This window comes from Anolis sagrei, chromosome 3 (assembly GCF_037176765.1).
Source record: "Anolis sagrei isolate rAnoSag1 chromosome 3, rAnoSag1.mat, whole genome shotgun sequence".
NCBI classification, from domain to species: Eukaryota; Metazoa; Chordata; class Lepidosauria; order Squamata; family Dactyloidae; genus Anolis; species Anolis sagrei.
This window is the reverse complement of record NC_090023.1, coordinates 117,292,429-117,302,792: the sequence shown is the minus strand read 5'-3', so window position 1 is coordinate 117,302,792 and position 10,364 is coordinate 117,292,429. Positions and strand designations below refer to the sequence as shown.

Below are 10,364 nucleotides of genomic sequence, written 5' to 3'. Positions count from 1 at the left end.
GGGTGGGTGTGTAGAAACCAAATTGTCATATTTGTCTCAATATGAAGAGATTGGAAATAAGGCCAACGGAAGGGTGGAAATGTGTTCAGCAAGATCTTCTAAGAAACTAGTCACCTCAGGACCCTTACAAACATTACTAAATCCCAGGAGGAACTGGGATATTATATGCCAGTTCCTCCTAGGATTTAATCTTGACACCCACCCCAAATCCCAGGCTTTCCGGGTTGGGGGGGGCTCCATGTTCTCCCTTTCCCCACAAAATGTATGTGGGGGGCCTGGCTGCATGCTCAGGCCCTCTATGGAAAGCTCTTGGCACATCAAACTGATGCTTTGAGTCCCCCTAGGGGTGAGAAAAGCGGTATATAAATGCTGTAAATAAATAAATGTGCCGGGGGTTAGGAGCGGGGAGGAGGGATCTCCATCCCATTCTGGGAGTCAATTGCCACAGAGTCCACAACTTGAAAGATACAGACCTTACATTAAGGTATGTGTCTTTCCTGGTGTTTTATTAATCTGTAGTAAACTGGGAAATCCCAGTTTATTCCAGGTTAATTTGGGTTTAACTGAGGCATCATTTAGACTTCTTTGGTAAACCTGGGACAGGCCCTGTGTTTTGGGCCTGCCTAGATGGACCCTCGGATAATTACCCAGTAAAGAACAGAATCGGAAAATTTCCAAAGACAAATGTAGAGTTGCCAGCCTCAGCTGGTGGAATGTTTGGCTCATTCAACATTCAGAATCAAGTGATCATAGCCAAAATCAAACACACCTACTAGGCCTGGGTAACAACGGAAAAATTTGTTTCTAAAATCGATTTGTATTTGGGGGTTTTTTTTGTTTCGATATTTAAAATAATTACAAAATTTTCCTTTTAAAAAGTTCGATATTTACAAAATTTCATAAATGGTAAAAAATTAACGAATCGATTTCCGAAACAATAACGAATCGATTCGTTAATGGCGGACGCGACCGCGAAATACACTAAAAAACCTCCAAAACCTTCTGAAGCTTCCCTCTCCCTCTGTTGTTGACTGTTGGTGTGATATTATAATTTTTTTTCACTAATTAAACCATAAAACTGGTCCAGACATGCGGAAATAATAACGAAACGACCTCAAAACAACAACGAAACGAATACAATATCGAAATACGAAGCATTTACAAAACGTTTTTGAAAATTCGTTTTTTTAAATAATTGCTCCAGAATGGTTCGTTATCGTTTTGTAATTGAAAAAATTAACGAATTATTAACGAATTACGAATTAACGAAACGAAACCGCCCAGCCCTAACACCTACAATGGGCATGGCAGCACCTTCCCGGTGGTGGAAACTGATAAAGGCAAAATCCTTCAATTGGCCAATTGTATTGTCATTTGCCAAGTAGATGCAATATATGGACCCAAAAGGAGAGAAGAGTTTCTTCAGTTCAGTCTCTTGGGTGTCCTCTGATAGGTTGGTGACATGAATGGTGCCATTGTCATCTGCTCTTTGATTCAGCTGCATGAACTCTCTTCCATGGCTAGCTACATCCCTCAGGCTGGGTGGTACATACTTCCCAGTTCTGTTCTTCTGAGCTTGAACAGGTTCTGGTTCTCATGGCAGTTTCTCCTTCTCACCTGTGAGGAGACCCAACTGCTCAGCCAGCTCCTTCAGCATAGGACCCAGGGTGTCCTTGTATGGGCAGTGAGTGGGACAGTGGTCACTCTTGCAGATGCTGCAGGACACACTCTTCTGCCCTTCAACTTGTTCATGTGGTAATCCTCCTCTTGGCAGTTCAAGTCCTCCTCGCTGGTGATAAAAGTCATGAAGACATAATCACTCATGGTTTTTGGGGTATATCCTTGAGCAGATCACGGGTGATGCATTTATCATCATCTCCTTCCTCTTCCATCTGGTCTCCCTAATTGGACTTGGAGTTGTAATTGCCTGTTGGCATGGCCAGCCCTGGAGGAAAAAGAAGAAGCAGCAGAAAGAAATGTGAGCTGAGGGGAAACTGTAGGCTTCCAAAGAGGCAGGAAGCAAGCCTCAGTGCAACACAGAACAGAGAACCTTGGCTGTCATGGAGCATCTAGATCAGGGCTTCTTATACTTTTAAAGCCACAGAGCACTTTTTGAAGAAAAAAGGTTTCTCATGGAACCCCAATACATTTTTGGGCACAGGGATCACATTTTATTTTAAAATTTTACAGATGAGTTGGGCCAGTGGAAGATGGATGGCGAATGTTTGTGTGGACAAACTTAAAAAAACTGAAGAAATTCCTATGCACACTAAACATACCTTGTTTATCATAAAAAAAGAAAGAACAAACAATACTTAAAATGAAGAACAATTTTAACCAACATAAACTTAACAATATTTCAAAAGAAGACCCCAGGGACCACCCAGTCTAACTTCCTTCTGTAATGCAGGAAAAGCACAGTCAAAGCACCCCCAACAGATGGCTATCCATCATTTGAAATAATAATAATAATAATAATAATAATAGTGACCCAGGGGCCATCCAGTCCAACCTGCTTCTGACTTGCAGTAAAAGCACATTCAAAGCAGGCCATGGTGCCAGTGGCAGAGAGCCCTGTAGGCCTCATAGGGAGCAGTGGGCTCCACAGGCTGCCTACTTCCAATGCAGAGGTAAAGGTGGGCCCAAAGGCCCCCGTGGAGCCCCTGACTATGCTTTGTGAAGCCCTAAGAGCTCTGCAGATCACAGTTTGAGAATCACTGATCTAGATTATTACCATCATCCTATTTGCAATGAGTTTTTGGGTCAAGTCTTTCCTCTGAAAATGTATGAGAATGAAGACTTATTGCTTCCCTGCAGTTAGAGAGCCACCTGTGAATGACCAAGAGGGTGAACTTTTGTCAACAGAAGAAACAAAAAGAGCAAGTCTCTTTTAGGACATGTAGTCCGTAGCATGCCGGGCTTTAGCTATGGCCTGAAACAGAATAATTCCCTAAATAGTCCAGAAGTACAGCAGTGATAACGTACATTTTGGGCCAACTGTGGGGCAGAAAAATGTGAAATAAATGTCCACATACACATATAAACAGATGAAGAGTCAACTAACTTGAAATATGGCATTGGATGAGAGTTCCACAAATACAATTCACTGTTAAAAACACAAATGAATGGGTTCAAGAGTTAATCAAGTCTGAACTCTCCTTAGAAGCCAAGATGACTGTGCTGAGACTGTTATATTTTGATGATATTATAAGAAGAAATGATTCACTAGAAAAGACAATGATGTTTGAACAGACAGGTAATAGTAGGAAAAGAAGAAATACACCCAATGAAGGAAGCCACAGTGTTAGCTTGCAAGATGTGAGTAAAAATGCTGATAATTGTTTGGCTTGAAGGTCTCTAACAGGCTCAACTTGAGATGGCAAATAATAACAACAGTTTTCCTTTCAAGTTTGGTGTATTGGTTGTAAGCCGTGTATCTTAAAATAATTAATACATACAGAAATCTGCATAATTTTATGGACTGTTTTTGTATTAAATTCCTCTTTGGCGCTTCCCTTACACTAGACCATAGTCATGGACAACTAGACTCTTAAATCACAGCTGGCCCCAGAACAACCCGCCGTTGGTTACTTAGTCCAAATAAAGTTTCATAGCATCTGAAATAAGCCTTTGAGGTTGGAAGATGAGAGAGAAGACATTGGCGAGCTGAAGGAGTTGTGTAAAGGAAGTTGGGGCACTGAGTTCAATATTGACAAAGTAAAGAATGCCATCTCCTGAATTTTTAACTTACATAAACCACATCTAAGAAAGTTAGAAGCAGATGTAACTGCTGTGGCCAAAATCATGCGTAATCCAACTGAGCTTAGTCTGAGGAAAGGAAACTTCAGGTGGTGGGATATTTCTGGTTTGTGGTTCTACATGACAGGAAGCACAAAGACTACACAAGAGACTTAGTCAAAACTGCCTGTGTTAGATGTTAATGTATTTCCCATCATTAGTGAATTATAACAGTAGTACAACTTACACCTGTAGGTGTAAGGTAAAGACCAGAAATATCCAAATATCTCCTGATTTTCACACTGTAGTATTATGTCAAGAAAGCTCCGAGGAAGGAAAAGGATGAATTCTAAAAATGTACTTTCTAAATGCCACCACCTGAGAAGGCCTATGTAGAAAGTTCCCATATCAAATTTCAAGCCTCACAACATGTTAATGTATGTTTTTAAAATATAAATTACATGCAAATGAACATATCTGTTCATATACATGTTTTAAGTGAATATCTAAAAATGAAAAGTGCAAATGTGGCAAACATGTATCCATCTAATGATGCCTCCATACTGCACAGTTGTATTACATTGTTGCCATTTTAAGTATTTATAATTTGGTGGGTACTTAGAATTCCCTGCTAGAGATTGCTAGTGTTGTAGTTCAGATGAGTGCTACTGATCTTATGGAATTAATATCCACAAGGTCCCATCTACAAGCACCTCTTGCCCACTGAGACAACCCAGATAGATCATGTTTGTGGCATCATCTGTATCCAGTATAGCCAATGTAAGGGAGTATGAGAATTTCAGTGCATCCCTGAAATGGATAAGTTGTCAGGCAAACAACTTCCCTTTTTAGGTATCCTGTAAGTGTGAATAATAAACATGTGACATGGGTGGGACTGCTAACTCCCACTCCTCCATAACAGTGTAATGTGAGAACGACTATCTGAAGAGTGGAGTCTTCTCTGTAGTTAGAAACTCTCACTACAAGTTAGATTATTGATATTATCAATATTTTAAATCATATTGAGAGCCTCCATGGAGACTCACTTCTCCATAAGGTCCTCCATGTAACTTTAGAATGTGCAATGAAAATAATGAGAAATGTACAGTGGGAAGATGATCGATCATTCACCTGATTGATCATCAACTTGGATATAACTAAATAGATGGATGAAGAATTGGGAAACCCAAGCATTCAACCATTCTTAACTGGAAGTCAGCTGTTACCAAAAGTGCTATGGATTTTGAAGAGGCATTAATACAAGGCAAAAGGAAGAAATGCATCAAGCAAAACTCTATGTCCTCAAAGTGAAAGACTATGGAATGCCAGAATATGATGGGTGGAGATAGATAGACAGATAGATAGATAGATAGATAGATAGATAGATAGATCTATCTTACATTATTTACTTAGGCAATTCCTCATTGTCCGAGTATGATAGCATTCCAAATGTAGTGTCTTGGCAGTGGATACATAGGTGACCGTGGAGCCCTTTTCTTGACCCGCATGTTCTTCCACAGTGAGGACATCAGTTTCCAGGTGGAAGGCAGTCCCGGTCAGAGTTAGCTTGATGCACCTTCCTCTTGGCACACTTCTCCCTTTTGCCCTTCATTTGTTTCTCTTCAAATTCCATTGCATAGATAGATAGATAGATAGATAGATAGATAGATAGATAGATAGATAGACAGACAGACAGACAGACAGACAGGTTGGTAGATAGATAGATTTATATTTTTCTACCAAAAAGAAAACAAGGAGAGCATCTGCAAAATGATGGAATTCTGTGGGTGTGGAAGACTAATTTTCATAATCTTTTTCACTGAATTATATGGGACAAATAAAGCAGGATATAATATGGGGTTCAGTGGAGATAAGATATTTTCAAGAGTTCCTTGCAACACACATTCCTCCATCCACAGTGCCCACCTCCATGCCGCTACACTTGAGGGTCTGCCAACGCCTGCCTTTCAAGTGTCAACACTCCCAAGTTTGCTGGGATAGCCAAATACTTGTTAATGAGAAATAGCAGCTGGGTAGAGGTGAACTACTGAGAAGTATAAAGGCTTACTGCTGGTGCAGGAAGCAATGCTTTTTGAATCTTTTCAGCACTCCAAATGCATTCCGATCAAAGAAGGTATGTTGTGTTCATTAATAAAAACTCATTTTCCCATGCAACTGTGCATCCAACTATGTATTACACAAGGGATGTTAGAATAGTCTCTCCATCAGTTTGGTATTGTTGTTTTAAACTAAAAAGCAGCCCTGAAGGCTGCAAGTGGAAATAAAAAATGGAGGTTGTTCTGCCTTTTGGTTTTCTGCCATTTTCATGGTCACAATCCTACACCAAAGTTACTTTCTTACCAATTTGAGGGGGTTCTTAGTCCTTAAATTTGAGAATGACTGGAAGGAAAAATTATTTCTGGTGGGTGGGAGAATTGTAGCTTTTTATTTCTCACCTTACGAAGGCCCCATCTACACTGCCATACAATACATGCAAAGCTGTGTGTGCCAAGAATATTGTGATTCATCACCACCGGAAATTACTGAAGACTGGCATCTGAAGACGTTGGTTCAAATCCATGACTGCTTGTATCAAATAAAATGTGTTAGACAAGCATTGGTAAACTTTTTTGCCTTGGGGCCGCATTGCAGGCCTGGTTGAAAGGAGGGGGATTGGCCTTGAGAGAGGGGGGTCAGGCATATCCTAGGTGGAGCAGTCCCAGGAGGGGGAGGGTTTGGGAGAGGGCAGGGCCAGGAGAGGGCAGGGGAGGGTCCAGGTCATCCTCAGATTGTCCTCCCAGCCTAAGGATGGGACTGTTCGCCCCATCCTTATTCCGGGAAGAAGGCAGGACATGCAGCGACTGCCCCAATATTTCTCCCCCGATCTTCAGGGTGACATCCAGAGGGCTCTCAGCTCCTATGTACCTTCCTCCACCACCCTTTTGGCATAAGGAAACAGTGGGTCACCATGTCCTTCTGCCAAGAGGACAGGGAAAATGAGGAGGGCCTGATATAAGCACCAGGAGCTGCATTTTGCTCCTAGGCCTTAGTTTGCCCATGCCTGTGTTAGTCCTTAAGGTGCCAGAAGACACCTTAAAGGAAGACATCTTCCTTTGATTTTGCAAAGGAACAATGTGGCTACCTTACTACATGCTAAAGAGTACTGAAACTGAAGAGAGGAGTGAACTAAGAATTTTCTTTGCAAAGTTCTCTTGTCCTTTGCATTAAGCCCAATGTTGTCCCTTCCAGAAGTGATTGATTTAATTATGAATATAGTACTGTCAGAAGATAATTTATTAGAAAAGCAGACCACCTAAGAGCTAGGCAGCCAGTTATGGTAAGACTCTTGAATTCAAATTCTAAGGACAATAAGCAGCTCCTAAGAGAGCTAACTCTATAAAAGAAGCAGGCCAATGAGCATTGGGATCACTTTTTCCTGGCACAATTTTTTCAGCTGTTTCAGAGCCTTATATCAAAACACAAAAAAGTCATTGAATAGAGACAGGTGATACACAGTTTCTCATGTATGTAACATATGTTAAGAATGTACATTTCATCTCTAGATCATTTCTACAGTTTGACCAATAAAACTTCAGCAACCAAAGATCACACTTATAAGTCCATTTTAATCAAAAACATACTAGCTTCTCCCATGTGGCTTTGATTTCCTTCAATGAGAGTCCATTGCTTGCATCCAAAGAATAAATTTGGCCTCCACTCTCCATGCAACAATATAGCCAAGCGAAGCTATGTTATGTTGCAGTGGCACGTTTGTACTAAATATGCATGCATTTTGATGGGTCTCTTAATGTGTATCTATGTACGCTACACAATTATAGTATTCTGATACTACATTTGAACTGTTATGTTTCCAACTGATGGAATCCTGTGATTTATAGTTTTATCAGATCTTTTCGATTGGTTCAAGGGAGTACCCATCACTATCTGTTTCTTATATGCTTGTTTTCCTAACAGAAGTATCTAAGCAGATCTGTGTTTCACAGTAGCATATGCTCCTCTATTGTATTCCCCTTCATATTCTTCATGAGTCTTATGCAGATGCACTGTGAAAAAGGGAAATTGCAAAGAAGGATTTGTTTGGTTGGAAAATGTACAAGAGCTATTTATTAGACTAGTATATGTATTATATCACCATTCTCCTTGCTGTCCACTGTCTGCTTTAAGAGCCAAACTGTCTGATATTCCATAAAGTTTCCATGCATTCACTTTGGGAGAATACTGTCAGTTGTTAAAATTAGATTTTTCACTTTAAAAACCCTTTAATCACAGAATCATAGAGTTGGAAGAGACCTCATGGGCCATCCAGTCCAACCCCCTGCCAAGAAACAGGAAAATTACATTCAAAGCACCCCCGACAGATGGCCATCCAGCCTCTGTTTAAAAGCCTCCAAAGAAGGAGCCTCCACCACATTAAACACATGGTATTTTTTTTTCTACAGATGATAGCTCAAACATAATAGTACACTAACAGAGCCAGCATTAAAATACTATATATATGAATGGGACATAATCATCATATTCATCATTAATCCATTTTTATTCTCTGAGCCTTTATTTCTAGGGGTCTTCGTGTTGTAGAACATGGCACCCTCCACCCCAAATAAAAAAAGATTTATAATTCTCCAAAGGCAAAGAGCTAAAATTAATTACAGCAACACCCTTCTCTTAACATAAAGTCTCCTCCCTACTCTGCCATGGACAAAGAAAACTAAATTTAGAAAGCTACATTTTGACTTCATTCCCAATTGGGAACCAGTTGTTTATCCCAACTAGACGAAATCCTATCATTTAATGGAATCTACACAATGTTACTTTACTAGTTTCCCATTGATTCAGTAGATTCCCACTAGTTGTGACTAACAGTTGGATGTTGCTCAGTGACACACATCCAATGGGTAGGATCCTAATTTACAGAGCAAAACTAATTCATAATGGTGTAAAATTAGATGCAAGTCTCTTTCACCAGGAGACCCCCTCATCAACTGCCTGTCTCAGAAATCTGCTGATTGGTAATTCAGTAAGAATTTGCTATTTTAAAACAATTTGGCCAAAATTCACTGGCAGACACCAAAAATAGATAAGAAAAGGATGGAATGAATGTGATCCGAGCTCTACCAAATCCAAACCTCCTTCAGATCAAAGACACAACCACTATACCATTGCAAATTTAGGGGGAAATCATGGCAGTCTACTGTAATTTCCTATACTCTTAGATGGGCTGGGTTGTGATTTGGCACAAACTCAGCTAGCCTTGGTCATCTTTGCCAGTTAGGATCACATAACCATACTTAAAATAGATCCACTAAAAAAATGAAATCTTAGTAATAAACAACATTTATTCAAAGGACCCTGTTCTAAGTATCTTAGTATATCCCAATGAATAACTCCTTGAACAGATGCAAAGAGAATCCGGGACAGTCACATTTGACTTCAAAAGGAGAAAGGGTTATGTTTTTTTTTTTTTTCAATCAAAACATTTTTCATGAGTACATTCAGAGAGCTTACCTGTCCAAACGTATCTCCCTCTATGAACGATCTCAGAGATTAAAATCATCTGGGCAAGCCCTGATCTCAGTTCCACCTTCCTCGAAAGTGCAATTTGTGGGAATGGGAAACAGGGCCTTCTCAGTGGTGGCTCCTTGGCTATGGCACTCCCTCTGCAACGAAATTGGACCATCAGCCTCTCTCCTGGCCTTCAAAAAATTAAAAACCTGGCTATGGGACCAAGCCTTTGAACAGTAAACAATAATGATCAGGATCAAATGCAATACATATTGATATTTAGAACAACCCTGGACTAGGATTGCTGGATTGTGTGATTTTAATGTTTATATTAATATGTTTTAACTCCATATTTTAATGTTTAAATGTCAATGCATTTTTATGATTTAATTGATAGCTGTATATTATCATTGTTTTATGTTAGGTTTTTATGTATGTGGGGCATTGAATTTTGTGGTATACATGTTGGAAACCGCTTTGAGTCCCCACCCCACCCCCCACCCCCACCCCAGTCCTCCGCAGGGTGAGAAAAACGGCATACAAATAAAGTAAATAAATAAGTACATTTAGAACATTTCCCCCCAGCTCATAAATTCTGACTCAGAAATGATCTCGCTCGCTCCCTTGGCAACTCTGAATTGTTGGCTTGATAAGAGGCCCTTCCTATAAGTCTTAACACTGACATTAAAAATCCACATGCTGCATCAGTAGCCTGAACTATTGTCACAGTCCAGACATAGCATTAGACCCTCTCTCCTTTTTTATTAGCCTAAACTGTGGAGTTTGGAAAAGCTAAATAAATGTAGTATTTTAATGGTTGCTGAACAGCTGCAGAGGCAGACCGAGTCATTCATACATACGCATAACCTCCTGACCAAGTCTGCCAAGAAGCCATAAACAGGTGCACCCAGAGGCCGAAGCTGTTATTTCTTTTCTTTTTTTAAAAGAAAAAAACCCATGACACTAATTTCATTGTCAGTGGAGGGTTTTACAATCAACTATGTGTTAGGAGACCATAAAGGAATCCAGACACATGTGTTCAGCTTGAATTCCAGGCTGGTTTTCCTCTTTCTCTTCCCTGTCCTTGCTCCCAACCAAGCTAA

At 40.1% G+C, this 10,364-nt stretch overlaps 1 pseudogene; it reads right to left on the bottom strand.

Moving 5' to 3' along the window:
- Window positions 1–1,214: 1,214 nt before the first annotated feature.
- LOC132769967 (eukaryotic translation initiation factor 3 subunit G pseudogene) lies at window positions 1,215–10,035 on the bottom strand (annotated as a pseudogene).
- Between the last annotated feature and the right edge of the window lie 329 nt (window positions 10,036–10,364).